This window comes from Orcinus orca, chromosome 1, assembly GCF_937001465.1.
Source record: "Orcinus orca chromosome 1, mOrcOrc1.1, whole genome shotgun sequence".
Classification (NCBI taxonomy): Eukaryota; Metazoa; Chordata; class Mammalia; order Artiodactyla; family Delphinidae; genus Orcinus; species Orcinus orca.
In genome coordinates this window covers 21,119,720-21,135,613 of record NC_064559.1, presented here as the reverse complement: position 1 = coordinate 21,135,613, position 15,894 = coordinate 21,119,720, and positions in this window count along the sequence as shown.

Here is a 15,894-nt window from a genome sequence, read left to right as displayed (position 1 = left end):
CTTTAAACTGGACGGAAGAGCAGGTCTGGGGAGAATCAATAGCTCAATTTGCATATATTAATTTTGAGAGTCTTAATAGACATCAAAGTGGAGAAGTCAGAGAGTGCTGGGCATAATGCCTAGTGCTCAAGTGTGATGTTAAATACCAGGAAATTAAGAACACAAAAGTTAGTAAGTGTAGACAGGAAAAGAGAGGAAGTCAAGCCCCGAGCCTTGAGGTTCTCTGAAATTAGAAAATAGTCAAGAAGAAGAGAAGCCACCAAAAAGGACCAGGGGTAATTATCAGAAATGTTGGGGGGAGGGGGAGAAACAGGTTAAGTATCCAGTTCTGTGATTCTATCAAAGAAAGTTCAAAAAAGGAGGGAGGAATCAACTATACCAAATGCAGCTGATTCCTAAATTAAGATGAGGGCTGAGAAGTTTTCCTTAGATTGATACGTTAACAATGTGGATGTCCTTTGTATTTTAACATCTTTATTGGAGTATAATTGCTTTACAATGGTGTGTCTTTTGTATTTTGATAAAAGCAATTTTGTTAGAATTGAGTAGGTGAAAAATCTATCGAAGTGGGTGCTTAAATGAATACCCAACCTCTGTATTCTCAAGAAATTACTTATTGGACAGCAGAGGCACATAGTGTATTAACTTTATTTCTGGGCTCAGGGCACACTGAACATGTGCCCTCACATGCCCTGCTTTTATCTAGCTACTTATTCCATTCATTATCTTTTGATAATCTAACACTTGCAGAAGCACTACACATCTTATTAGTAAACTTCATAAAGACAGTTACTAGAGATTGTTGGAGAGGATATTATTCTATGTAATATCTTGTCAGTAACTGATGGGCAAGTAAGATGATAAAATGTCTTTGGAAAAACTGACAAATCCTCCTAAATTTGAACATTGAGATATCAAACACACAGGAATTTTATATTTTGGTGTATTTCCAAGGGAAAAAAACGGGACTTGTACTAAAATGTCCGTAGTACATCCACTGTGCCTGTCGGTCACAGTTCCAAATAAAATGCAAATATTCATTGACAAAAGAGTGACTGAATAGTCTTTCATAGTCCCAGAGTGGAATATTATGTATCAGTCAAAATAAATAAATAATAGCAACACAGAAAAAATATGCACAAGTCTTAACAACTTAACATTAAATGAAAAAAGTAATTCTCAGGATTATCCAAAACATAAACTTTTTCATAAAGTTAAAAAATACTCTTGTGTACAAACATAATATATAAAAAATGTGTTCTCAATATAAATTAAAAAGGTAAAATGTATGAAATTAAAACATACTTGGTAGAATGCCATATAAATAGAATACATTATATAAAGAAGAAAGCGGGGCTTCCCTGCTAGCGCAGTGGTTGAGAGTCCGCCTGCCGATGCAGGGGACACGGGTTCGTGCCCCGGTCCAGGAAGATCCCACATGCCGTGGAGCGGCTGGGCCCGTGAGCCATGGCCGCTGAGCCTGCGCGTCCGGAGCCTGTGCTCCGCAACAGGAGAGGCCACAACAGTGAGAGGCCCGCGTACCGCAAAAAAACCCCAAAAAGTCAAATTATTATTTCAAAATATTGAGGTCAAGCATGTGGCCTGCCAAAGGAGGCATAGCTGACAGTATTATTGAAGAAGGAAAGTCCCTGAAGAAGGAACATGCTTTTTATTTTGTTGCCTCAGCTTAATATGGCTTATCCTGACTATAAAATTCATAGTTTCCAAGTTGAGGGGCTTAACATGTGGAGGAAAAATAAAGGTATGCTACCTTTTATTTCTTGAGTTCTCTGAAAATAAAATGTTTATAAAGAAGTTCATAAAGGGTGATATAAATAACAGCATTATGGGAAATAAATCATTGCTACCCGCCTGCTTTGTAGGTTAGCCCAGCAGTTTTGAATACACGTCAGATATACAAATTTCAGATAGGTTTCCCTAGAGTTCAGGAGATTCTTGGCTTTCCATCCTGGTGGATGGTAGCAGTATATCTACTGGTGCCAGGATTTTTATGATTTTGATTTTAATTAAATCCTCACAAAAGTTCTTGGAAATGATTACAGCTATGTTCATTTTTAAAAGTGAGTAGAATTAAAAAGGGCTTAAGTAACCTGCTAAATGCCACACAGTTATTTAATTGCAACACAAGTAGTTAAGTCCAAATCCAACTTGATCCAAATTCAAACTCACCTTACTATACTGAAATGCCAGTGCTTTTTGTGGAAAGACATCTTATTAATACCATGTTAGCAGTATTTATTTCCTGTAGAAATAATACATGAATGAAAACATAAATATGTGGGTAATTAGCTTAATTTCTTAAAGAAATTAATGAAGATGCAGGTTAATTATGTATAGATCACTAACCATTGAGTGCCAACAATAATATTCATAAGTCACAGAGAAGATCTATTTGAAAAAGAAGTATATGAACTAGAAAAATAATTGCCACTTGCATTAATGAGCATCATCAGAAGCAATGACAAAGATACATTAATAATTAAATTTGAGAAATACAGTGTTTAAAATATATGAGAACAAATAATACATCCTCATGTTAATTAAATGAAATTGTTTCAACATTTAAAATAGAAGCAAGAATACCTAGGGATTATAATGTACTTAAGAATTAAAAATTAAAGAATATTTTGGGTGTTTTTGTTAAGAATAAGGACTCAATACCTTAAAAAAATGAAAATTCATTATTCCCTACAACATTGAATGCCTATGAAAAAATAGGACCGTAGCCTCGGTAATTAGAAAGTTTAATTTTACATACTTAAAATCTGTTTCCTCCATCAAATTCAAGGGTTAACTCACAGAAATATTCTAAGATTATAATACCCCAGCTCTGTGGCAAACTAGAAAGGACAGTATGATAGAAATGCACTCATCTAAACATTATTATTTAAATAATTTAGTACCTTTTCATTTGCCTTTGCATATTTAAAAATGTAAATGGATTTCTCATATTAGGAAGCATCCTTTTCTGAAACCCAGATGAACATAATGCATGACAAGAGAAGAACTATTTTCTTCAATAAAAAAGAAACTCTGGATGCTAAGTCCTAAAGATATATAAATTACTTTATGCCAATATGTCACTAACATTTTGTTCATTAAAATAAAATGTCATTGATATTTTAAATGGCCTTTCAATGATTAATAACATTTCAGTTTTCTTTTTCTCTCTTTGGAAATAATATTGGAATCTCAATTCCAAAAATACTAAACTTTACAAGCAATATTAACAGGATATACAATTGAAGTATTCAAATATATTAGAATATAGAGATTGGAAAAAAATGAAGAAACTTTTAGTTGCACAAAACAGTTTATGCAAAATTAAGAAAGCTACAGAGAATGTTTAAAGTACATATTCAACTTCAGTCTAATGTCTGCTGTAAATAATGTCCTTTCTCATTAAAACAGAAACTGTTCATAGAAAAAAAATCATGTTGTATTAGGGAATAATCAACATAATTTTTCTCATTGAGTACTTACTTGTGCCTGGAAGTTTTATTGGTTCTCCTTTTATGTCCATATGCCCTTGATAATTTCTGTTTTAGGTTTCCCTCCCTAAAATTATTTCCTGAGGAAAGTAGGGGTGGGTACAGTGCATGTCTCATTCAATATCGAATTATGCAATGCAGTGAAAGTTACATATAGAGTATATCTGGAGTTTAACATTAGATATTAGGAAAAAATGGCTCAAAGATTTTTTCCCATGAGGTGAAATCATTATTATATATATTTTTTAATGTGCTGATGAAAATGCCTTCTCTTCGTACTATAGCAGAAATCCTTGTGGCACAGCTATAAACAAATACGTTTAAAAAATAAAGAAAAGAAACTCACAGAGCAGAGCAATAGTCCCGAACTTAATACATGGATGGGAAAGTGCGTAATCTATTATTCAAATTCTACTGCGGCAAATTCAAAACAAACAAACAAAAATTAGTATTGGGCAAATGTCTAAAAGCATAATTGTGTTCTTTCTGTCTCTAGCTACAAAAACTGTGGTAATCACAGACTCATCTACAAAACTGTGGATAAGAGTGCACAGCGAGAGCTGCCCTAAGGATTTGTCCACATAGTACAAGGCAAGAAACTTGATATTTCTCCTCTGGCTTATTTTTAAATGCATAACCAGTTAAGAGACAGTTAAGAGTCACTAAAAATTACCCTTTTGGGGGTCCCCACTTATGAAGTTACCAAGCTGTCACTTCATTTAAAATTTGAAGACAGTCTTATACTGAGTAGAAAGTCCTAAACTGTTCAGCACTAACATCACAGAAAGTCATACATCTTGCTTCTTTCTTTGTTTAGTACGGAAAATATCTTTCCAGGAAATTATGGCAGGGCTTGGTAGAGCAAAGCATCAAGAGAACTTTAAAATGGCAGCTACAGCTTAACTACACAGGCTGACAAAGGCAACGGCACATTTACATCAGCTGTTATGATGTCTTCATTGCGATATTGTGTTTGTCTTCCAACTTCACCATCTGCCTCCTGGTTTTAGTTAGAGCTTTTTCCGTAGAACTGTATGCTATGAATTTAACGTTTAGTACATAACACGGAACACGTTTTCTTAACAATTCTTTTCACAACCTTTTCTAATGTAAGTCTTTCAAAATTCAATACCTACTCATTGGTTTCCTTCTCACAAGGTATCTGTCACTGAAGGAAAGTTCCAGTTGATGGATTTAAATCTGGCACGATATCCCCACATTCCACTGAAACTGAGAAGATATGAAAGTGAAACATAAGTAAATTGAGCAAATGTATGCAAACCACAAAATATTGTGCGTATGTTTCTTGAAATATGTTTGTTTTCTTTTAGTCCCTTACAATTAATTCTAGAATCAGTCTTCCTTTCATCATTTTAGTCTTGTCAAATGAGAACCCTAGAACCTTGGTGATAAGTAGCAGGTGACTGACAGCTTGAATAATCAGCTGAATTGAACTTAACTTCCGAAATCAGTTAAACTTCTTTTAGCTAGTTATGTTTGTTATCATGCCAAGAGGAACCAGAAGCCGCATCTGTTTTGTACGAATTGTTTTTTGGGAAAAAATCTACAAAATGTTCATGTCTCTGAGTGAGGCTTTCTTGTGGAGAGAGAAGAAAGTGACAATAGACCACAGAAATAGATCATGAGAAAGTACCGAATATCAGCATTCTTTCTATTTGGAAATCAAGAAAACAGTTTGAATTTTTTTTTTTTTTTTTTTTTTGCGGTATGCAGGCCTCTCACTGTTGTGGCCTCTCCTGTTGCGGAGCACAGGCTCCGGAAGCGCAGGCTCAGCGGCCATGGCTCACGGGCCCAGCCACTCCGTGGCATGTGGGGTCCCCAGGACCGGGGCACGAACCCGTGTCCCCTGCATCGGCAGGCAGACTCTCAGCCACTGCGCCACCAGGGAAGCCCACAGTTTGAATTTTTTAGCAAGGAATTTCAATTCTTTCAGGAATTGAATGGGATTACATTACTAGGAGAGCAGCATTCCTACACTTTCTCATAATTGATGATGGATTTGATGCCAGGCTCTAATGTTGATGCTGGGATGGCCACCATCATCTCCTCAGCCTTGTTCCAGAAAGTACACAAACTCACCTGCAGGCAGTCACAGCTAAGGGGTATAAGTGTAATGCCACCATCTCTGCTTATATAAGGAACCAGGCAGAAAAATAGATCTCTCATTGTCAAAGCCCATTACCTGCGAATCAGTTTCCAGATTGAGACTCTCGCTCACCATCTACAACTGAATTCCTACCCTTTGCTTGGAAGATTACTTCCCTCCAGCGCTCCTGATGCTTATATTTACCCCCTGAACTGCCCCTTTACCATGGGTATCAGGCTTATCTGACTCATTCAATATATTTATTGAATGTGTATCATGCATTTTGCTTTATTGCAGGAGCTGAGGTTCAAGAGTGGACAATAAAGAAGAAGATTCCTCCTTAGGGAGTTTTCATCCAAATGACAGGAAATAGAAAGGAAAAAAAGAAAAAAATGTATATATAATGTCATATGGTGCTAAGTGCTGTGAAGTAGAATAAATTCATAAAGGAGATAGAGGATGTGGTGAGGGTTGCTGTTTACCCTACAGTGATCCGGAAAGTTCTGTCCATCTGATGGGGACATATTTGAGCAAAGACCTAAAAGAACTAAAAATGTTAGTAATTCTGCAGTTTATGGAAGCACATTCCAACAGAGGTAAGAGAAATAGTAAAGAGACTGTGGGAGTGTGTGTGGCGTGTTCAAGGAACAATGAAGAGGTGAGTGCATCATCTGTAATGGGTAGTGTGGGAGGAGATTAAGTCAAAGAAGTAATAGGGGCAGATTCATAAAAGACCATGTCATGTAGGATTATCTTCCCACTTTTGGTCTCCCTGGGATCCTTTTCACATTGATGACCAAGGATTCCTGTCATGCCTGTCTCCTCAGCTTTTAGACTTCCAAGCTCTGCCAGACCCTCTCAATAATATAGGTTTCTGGACCTAAAGCTCATTTTCTCATGTTTTTTGCTCTTGTCTTAATTTTTTCTAGATTAAATGAAAACTTTTTAAGGGAAGAAATATGAGTATATAAAGAAGTCATGAAACGTATAAACACAGCTGGTTATGTGGATTAATTTTTTTGTTATTAATGCATTAGGAGGAGAGAGAAAGGATTGTGAACTCAACAGTCTTTAAAGCCAAGAAACCTAGGAAAAAGATAAGAGATAGTTGAGAGAGATTACTGTGAGGGAGTTCACTAAGGAATTAAGAGAAACAATGAAAATGTTTCCAAGTAACAGTCATACTGCATTAGAGTCTGAAAACATAACATTTGAAGAGGCCATGCATCCACACACATATTCTTGTTTAGTTGCAGCAACATTTTGCAATCTAAAAAGAAAAGCAGGGCTTCCCTGGTGGCGCAGTGGTTGAGAGTCTGCCTGCCGATGCAGGGGACACGGGATCGTGCCCCGGTCTGGGAAGATCCCACATGCCGCAGAGCGGCTGGGCCTGTGAGCCATGGCCGCTGAGCCTGCGCATCCGGAGCCTGTGCTCCGCAACAGGAGAGGCCACAACAGTGAGAGGCCCGCGTACCAAAAAAAAAAAAAAAAGAAAGAAAGAAAAGCAAAGTGACGCATTGATAGGAATAACCAGGTAATTTAGGTTTATCAGCAGTATGAGTGTGTGTGCAGTTGGGTCTGAGAACGGGTTCTACTGTAGCCAAGAAGATGATGAAATAGTGGTGAAGTAAGACATAATGAGCAGATTACAGTCTTAATGTATAGAAAGCAATGCCTGTGAAAACCTGGGGAATAGGAACTATAGCAGATAGCCTATGCAAATTATCTGGATAAGTATAGGCAGCCGAAATCAGCTTGGTAAAACTTTTCCAAAACCATCAGTATCATTTGCTGGGATTGAACACTATTAACATTAGGCACTTTAAATCAGAAAACAGTCCTATCTATACGTAGGACTACCTATACGTAGAAGGAAACTGGGACAAAAGTAGAGGGAAACAAATTAAGATATTAGAATTTGAATACAAAGTTGTGATTATAATGTCTATGAAATAACCAAAATTATAAGACTAATATAACTACAGAACAGTGTCTACAGTATCAAAGTAATGAAGAACATTTTAAGGGCCAATGGTTCATCAACAAAAATACCTAGAAGTCAGCTTCACTTTTCTTCCCCAATGTATTCAGTTAGCAGGGTTGCTACTTATACTCCCTAAATTTTTTTTAATATCTATTAAATATCTATTGTCTTCATTTGAAAAGATACATTCTTTTAAAAGGAGATCAATGTGAATGATTTAAATACTGAATATGAATATGAACACAGTAAGCCTTTCCCAATTTTCCTAGACTAGGTTAGGATCTTCTCGTTTTAATTCTATTACCTTGCACTCATTGCCCATTTCACATTGTGTTTTATATAATTTAGTATGTGGGCATGTGTGTGCATGTGTGTGTGTGTGTGTATGTGTCTTTCCCTAGAACTGCTCTTTTTAAGAGAAATGATGTGTTTGATATATACACATATGTATATATAAACATACACATACAAACAACAAAGTTGCTATCCTACTTCATATCTCATATTTAAGTGATATGCTCTTGATGGTTTCAATCACACAGGACTCTTTTGGACCTTTTTTTTTCTTTCACTTTCTCATAGCACTAAGAGATGCACATCTTGAGATTCAATGATCTAATTGCAGGCAACCATTGACAATTTCAAAGTACATTTGGATATTATGCAATACTATCATTGTTTTGGTTATAGGGTGCTATGCTGTTACTACTTCTATTACACACAACAGAGGCTAAGTGGTATTTACACCAATGAAGTGGATGGAGTTCTTAAAGGAGTCTTGTATATTAAGAAAGCAGGGAGCCTAGGGCAGAAATATGAGTCATGATAGCATTTAAGAAACAAAGAGGAGACAGTGAATAAGAAATAAAGAGTGTTGAGTGTCACAGTAAAAATTAGGGTCATAATTTAGGTAGAAAAGGTGTCAGACATATGAAGCATTGATGAGAATCAAGCAAGATGAAGTTTTGATTGTTCCTATTTAATTTAATATCATGGAAGTCATTTGGAACTTTAAAGAAATCTTTCATTGGATTGGTAGAGTTCTATCCCTGATTGCAATGTATTGTGTACCCAGTGGGAGATAAGGAAAAGAAAAGGATATATTTAAACCCCAAACCTTATAAGAAATTGTTCTGTGACAGGAATGAATGGGTAGTATCTAAATCAGAAAATCTTGTTGTTTTGTCTATAAACAAGATATCACTATCTAAGTACAAATGGATAGATTTTAGGGGAATTAAAGTAGTTACTGGTCATGGATTTCAGTTTTCTATATGAAGTAGAAAATTAGGTCATATACTAAGGGCAAAGCTAGAGCTAGGGGATTTGAGATGTAAAGAGTTTTGAAATAGTAATTTTAGAAATCTGAAGATGATGATGACTAGGAAAAAGACAAGAATTGTGGAACAATTTTGAGAGGCCAGTGTGAATCTGCCCAGTTATGTGATACTCTCTGGAAATGCTGAGCATTCTGCATAGTTTTGAAAGGACTATACACTATTGCTTAGAACATAGAGACTGTAAGGGTCATTTCTATTGCTTATGTTATTGCTTATAACATAATACATAAAGATGGCACTTATGGCCACTTAATCTCTTATCATTGTCCCTAATGTAATTTTGCACTTGAAAGATCTTGAGGGAATAGCTGTCCTTTCCACTAGAGTATGATGCTTTCCTGATGAACACCTGCACAATGTATGATAAATGATTCCTTGAATTGCCTACACCAGAAATCAAATTCTGATCTATGAGAACTATTTCACAATCAACCAACCACTACTAAAATATGCATTTTTGTGTGTCTTGTGGAACTAAAGTAAAACAGAAAGAGAAAGACAAACTGAATTTTAGTGAAGTGATGAGAACTAAACATGAATATACAGCATAAGAAATGTACATGTCATTTTATTGTTTGTCCCTTTTTTGGTTGTCAAGGTGATCTGAGGTAAAATTTGGTATATAATTAAACACAAATATTTGTATAAATATATACTTTATACATAGAAGTAGTAAAAGTAAAAATGCCAAAATGCCATCAAGGCGGCCTTAGAAAATAATGCAAGCCATATCACCTCGGAGAACATGGTCTCTAATTTTTAATTTATGTAAGAATCATCTTCAGAATATCTTAAGAATACAGAAAATTTGATTTCAGCTACTTTGGAGGTGGGGAGAAGGAATCTGAATTTTAAATCATCATACCAATTTATTCTGATTCGAGTGGTACCAAAATTTTAATTTGGGGAACAGAGTAGCCAAGAGCTACTTTAAACATTTTGTGATATGCTATGCCTTGTCATTTTATTTTTAATATATATTTTATATACAAATTATATTTAGGGGATTATTAAGTGAGAAAATGCAGGAATAATTAATAATCCCTTCCCATTCCACTCCAAATCTCTTTCAAAACCTTCCTAGGATAAAGAGTGTTAATAATATGATGTCTATCTTTTAATACTTCTGTTGATACACACACACATATACTGATTATATATACTTACACATACTCATGCATGGTATCTATCATGAGAAAACTATAAACCTATGTCAATCTATGCAGATAGGGACAGACCACCAATGTAGATAGGGACAGACCATCAACAGATAGATGACTCAAATAATAATAGAAATATGTTGAAACAGAAAGAAGACAAATGAATGCATGACTGACCAGAGATCTAGTAAATTCTATTGTCAACACTGGCTATTCAGGGAAGAACAGCAAAAAGTAGCAAGTAAATCTTCAGACTCTAACTCACTGTGAGTGCAAAGGGAAGTAAGAATGATTGGTAAGCCGTAAGAATATTAAAGATCTAATCACCCATATGGGACAAAGGGCTGCACTGTTAAATATGAATCAAAGATAATGTTCAAAATGATCAAGACAGGTACGAAAAGAGAAAAGAAAGATACGGTCCAGATAAAATGGGAGGAGATAATAGTGGAGGAATATTTCAGCAACTATTAGATAATATTTGAACACATAATAAAAAAAGATATCTCTAGAGTTATGAAACTAGAAAAGCTATCTTAGGAAAAACTAATGACTTGACTCTAAAGATATAGAGAAGGTTTATTGCATTTTACATAGCTAACGGAAAAAATCATGGTTGAATTTCATAGTGACAAGTCACTTCTCTCTTGTTGCTTTCAAGAGGCATTTTGTCACTGACTTTTGAAAATTTGATTATAATTATCTGAGTGTGGAACTCTTTGAATTCTTTCTCCTTGGAGGTTTTTTTTTTCAGTTCTTGGATGTTTCTATTCATGTCTTTCATAAAATTGGGGACATTTTCATCCATTATTTCTTCAAAAATGATGTCTGCCCTTTCTCCCCCTCTTCTTTGGAGACTCCCACATGTATATGTTGGTCTACTTGCTCATGTCCCTCAGGCACAGTGCTTCATTTATTTTTCTTCTTTTTTCTTTCTGTTCTTCAGAACTGATAAATTTCTATTATCTTATCTTCAAGTTTGCTGACTCGTCTGTTTGCTCAAATATGCCTTTGAATCCCTCTAGTGATTATTTGTTTCATTTCCGTTATTGTATTTTTCAGGTCCAGAAGTTTTTAAAAGTTTTTCTCTCTCTTTATTGATATTTCAGCTTTGTCCGTACATCATCTTCTTGGCTTTGTGTACTTGACTTCCTTTAGTCCTTTGGGCATCTTTAAAACAATTGTTTTAAAGTCTTTGTGTAGTAGATCTGCTATCAAGTTCTTTTCATGCACATTTTGTTGATTTATTTTTTCTCCTTTGAATGGGCCATATTTTTCACCTTCTTTGTATGTCTTATGATCATTTGTTGAAAACCAGACATTGAAATCTAATTACGTGTTAACTCTGGAATTCAGATTCTCCTCCTTCCCCGGGGTTTGCTATTTTTAAATTTAACTTAATTTAATTTTTGATTGTGGTATTCTGTCTCTGTGCCTAGCATCAGCCTAAGGTGTAAACTATGGTCTTCTTGGCTCTTCTCTGAACCTGTACCTTTCCCTGGCCATGTGTGGTAACTTTCCTTGAACATTAGGTGCTTTGGAATGACCTAATCTTTAATGTCTGGCTCCTAAAAGCAGAAAAAGAGAAAGAAGAGGAGGACTTAAAAGATGGACCTTTAAGTCCTCTGAAAGTCATTTAGCCATAGGATGAGGGGCTTTTGACAATGGAGGAAATGCAAAAGTAATGACTATCCTTTCTTTGCCTATACTTCTGTGATCAGAAGCCACAGACAATGTTCAGAGCACAGATCCCTGATATTTGTTTGACAGGGTTACTTTGTTCATTCTGACTCCAGCAAACTCCGTGCAGGTTGCCCCAGAATATGTGTATAGCTGTTTGCCAAGGCATGGGAGTGGGGGATGGGTAGTTGCTACTGTGTTAAGCACTGAAGTTGACCATAATTTACCTTCAAGTCTTTCCCTTGGGAGTTGCAAGGCTTTAATAGACTCTAGAGTTCCAAATAGATACATGAGGCAGATTCTGCCAGTGCAATTTCTTGCTAGGTAGGAAAACACATTCCTGGTGCTTCCTATTCTGCCATCTTCCCAAAACTCTCTGGGATAATAGTTTTGAATGTATGTTTTATTTTGATAAGGCATTAAGATTATATATGTATTTAGATATAAATAGTGTATATATACTGTAATTATTTAAACATATATGAAACCCCAGAAATATTTAGCAGCTGTAATTAGATCTATTAGAATATTTAAGAATTTTTAGAAATATTTTTACTAAGTACATTAAAAATAATATAACATTATTTTGCTTTAAAATATGGGCTTCCCTGGTGGGGAACAGACTTAAGAGGAGAATTTCAAAGCAATACAATAATAGTAGGAGATTTTAACAGCCCACTTACATCAGCAGTTAAATCATCCATACAGAAAATCAGTAAGGAAACTGTAGACTTAAATGACACAATTTGCAAATGGACTTAGTAGCTATATCTAGAGCATTCCATCCAAAAGAATATGTGTTCTTCTCAAATGCACATGGAACATTCTTCAGGATCGATCATATGTTAGGTCACAAAAACAAGTCTCAATAAATTTTAAAAGATTGAAATTACATCAAGCATCTTCTCTAACCACAATTGTATGAAGCTAGAAGTCAATCACAAGAAAAAAAATGAAAAGAAATCCCTAAAATATGGATATCAAACTACATGCTACTGAATAACCAGTGGGTCATTGAAGAAATTGGCAGAGAAATCAGAAAATACCTGGGGACAAATGAGAACAGAAATATGACATATCAAAATCAATGGGATGCAGCAAAAGTGATTCTGAGAGGGAAGTTCATAGCAATATAGGCCTGCTTCAAGAAAGAAGAAAAATTCCAAATAAACATTTTAACTTTTCACCTAAAGGAATTAGAAAAAGAACAAAGCCCTAAGTTGTTAGGAGAAAGGAAATAATAAAGAAAAGAATAGAAATAAATAAAATAGACTAGAAAAAACAACAGAAGGGATCAATGAAACTAAAAAGCTGGTTCCTTCAAAAAATAAAAAAAAGTCAACAAGGCATTAGCTAGACTAGCAAAGAGAAAGGGTACAAATAAAATCAGAAATGAAAGATGAGAAGTCAATGAAACTCCTGCCTGTTGCTTTTAATTCCATTGAGATATTAAATGTAAACTGTCAGTATTTTTAAGGATGATTTATATAGTAAGGATATTGCTTACTTAATGTGCTATGGATTAAAAAAAACTGTATTTTTGGTTTCCATTTATTATATTATGTGCTTTATAGATTATAATACTTGCCATGGAAGTATAAATTAATAAATTAAAATATTTGAAAAATACTGAGTGAGAAGAATTTAAAAGGGTAAGATATCAGATTAGAGAAGACAAAATTAGCACTATTAATTTAGGGTTCTTTTGTGCTTTCCAATATGAGTTGAATTTTATAAAGTTTGCATTTTTAGACTAGGAGGTACAGCTGCAGTTTCCATGACCCTCTCTAGTTGCCTTAGACAGTGTTAATTTTCTGAATTACTGTATTTCTTTATTTTCAGTCAATTCATTACGTATGATGCAAAAACTAAAATTATAGCCATTCTCAAATCTCTGCATATGTATAATTCCCTTTTAAAATGCCCCACTCAATATGTGTCTTCTTGGTTATAAGGTTTTCAATAAATTTTCATTATATTTCCTTTCTATACATATCTTTATTTTATATTCTTAATTGACTTTTCTGGCATAAAATTATATCATCCTGCTATTTCATCTCTGTTTCTGAACATTCAATTAGTTTGAGATTTCCATGTCCCTTAAAATGAATTTGTAAAGGCTGAGGAGCAGATATCTCAATGAATGGGGGCTGGGCAAATGAGGACAGTCTATGTAGAGATGAATGTGTATAAGAGCCTGGGTGCATGTATTGTATAATAAGCTTATTTTACATTGGATTAGCACCTAGAAGAGTGACTGCCGTATTGGGATGATCAAAATTATTTGTTTAGTAAATAAATAATTGAGGGAATAGAGCTTAAATTTCAGGCATGGCAGCTTTTAAAGTCACATCTTGAAAAATAGGCAAGGAATCAACCTTCAAAATTTGTCCCCTCACATCACCTTCACAGCCTCCACTCTGTTCAGAACCCCTATAATCTCACTCTGGGATAATCAACCTCTTACCTGATCCCCCTTTTGACTCCATACAGTGTTCTCAACATATGGATGCAATTCCTTTTAAAATATAAATCAGATTACACCAGAATCCTCAAATGCCCATCTGTTTCCCTCAGAGTAAAATCCATAATCCTTATAATGACCTTCTGTTCTGAATATACCCGGACCTGAACTCTGACCTAATTTTTTCTACACTTTACCGAGGCAATTTCAGTCTAATGACATCAGCCTCCCTGGAATGCTGTACCTCCTCTCACCCTTTGGTAAACTACATCAAGTCTTTCAATCCCTTGTTCAAATGTCTTTTTCTCAGTGGGACAAACTCTGGCAATCCTAAATCCTTTAGACATTTCTTAATTTAGAATGCCTAATGTTTATTGTTGTCTTCTTCTCCCAGATGTAAGCTCCATTAGGGCAAAGTCACTTGTCAATCGTCTTTATGAATCTATCTAACATGCATGTTAACAGTGACAGGGACACAGGTTGCTCTCAACATTTGTTGAATAAATGAATGGTTAAAAAAAAGTGGGTGTTAGTCAAATATGGATTTGGATAGAGAATTTCAATAAATTGACAAAGTTAAAAACTTGTATCCATTTTTTTGTTGTTTTAATAATAGGGAAAAGTGAGCAGGGTAGCAACTCATTCGATATGTTTAACTACCATAGTGGGTATTTGTTCTTTGCCTCCACAACAAATATAATCCATCATTTAATCAAAAGCACAAAGTTTTCTCTTCATGGAACTTAACATCTCTTACATCCTCACCAATGTTTATCTCACTCCAGTTCTAGGGCTTGACTCCAGCCAGTAAGTCAGTAAGCATAACCCACACCCATAGCCAGGGAGCCGATTCAAGTAACCAATCAGAGCCAACACATGTGACTGATCTCTGCTGGAACTTTAAAGATAGAGATGCATATTGTCTTCCCAGAGTTATGGTCATTGAGGACATGAGATCTATAGTTCCTATAACAATTTACCATCATGTGAGAGGCTGGCTTGTGGAAAAGACTGAAGCAAGGGCATTTAAATTCCCTATATAGCCAAGTCAAAAATGGGACCTACATCATTTTATAAGGTGCATGAGAAAGATATTTCATTTTTTGTTTAAAACTATTTGATTTAGGACTGTGTCACCTGGAACAAAGATTCTTTCTTGATATGGCTATGATGGCAAGCAGACCTACTCTGGGAAGTTAGAGGGAACATGTGTCCTAGGGTGTTGTGTTTAGTTAGTTTCATTTGTTTCTTTAAGGTAAGATATATTTGAGACTCTTTAGCCATAAGTGAAAATGAGAAAATAGAGGAAAGTTGAATGTATGGCAAAATTGATGGGATTCTTAATGTAGTAGAATACACAAGGAAGTAATAGCTGATGAAGGTGACAATATTGGGTCCAGTTTTAGGTGGGAATAGGAATAAAATTTCCAAAAGTACTAGAATAAACACGAGTGGGGATTGATTTAGACTGACAGTGACATATGCATTTAGAAAGTATCTACAATGATCTCATGTAATAGCTATTGGAAATTATTCGATGTTTTTAAATAGAGGAGAAACCTGAATAAAAATAATATTTTATATACATGAAATTTGGAAAAGACAAGCATTGAGAAAAAAGGTACTGGTAGGGAAACTAGTTTGGAA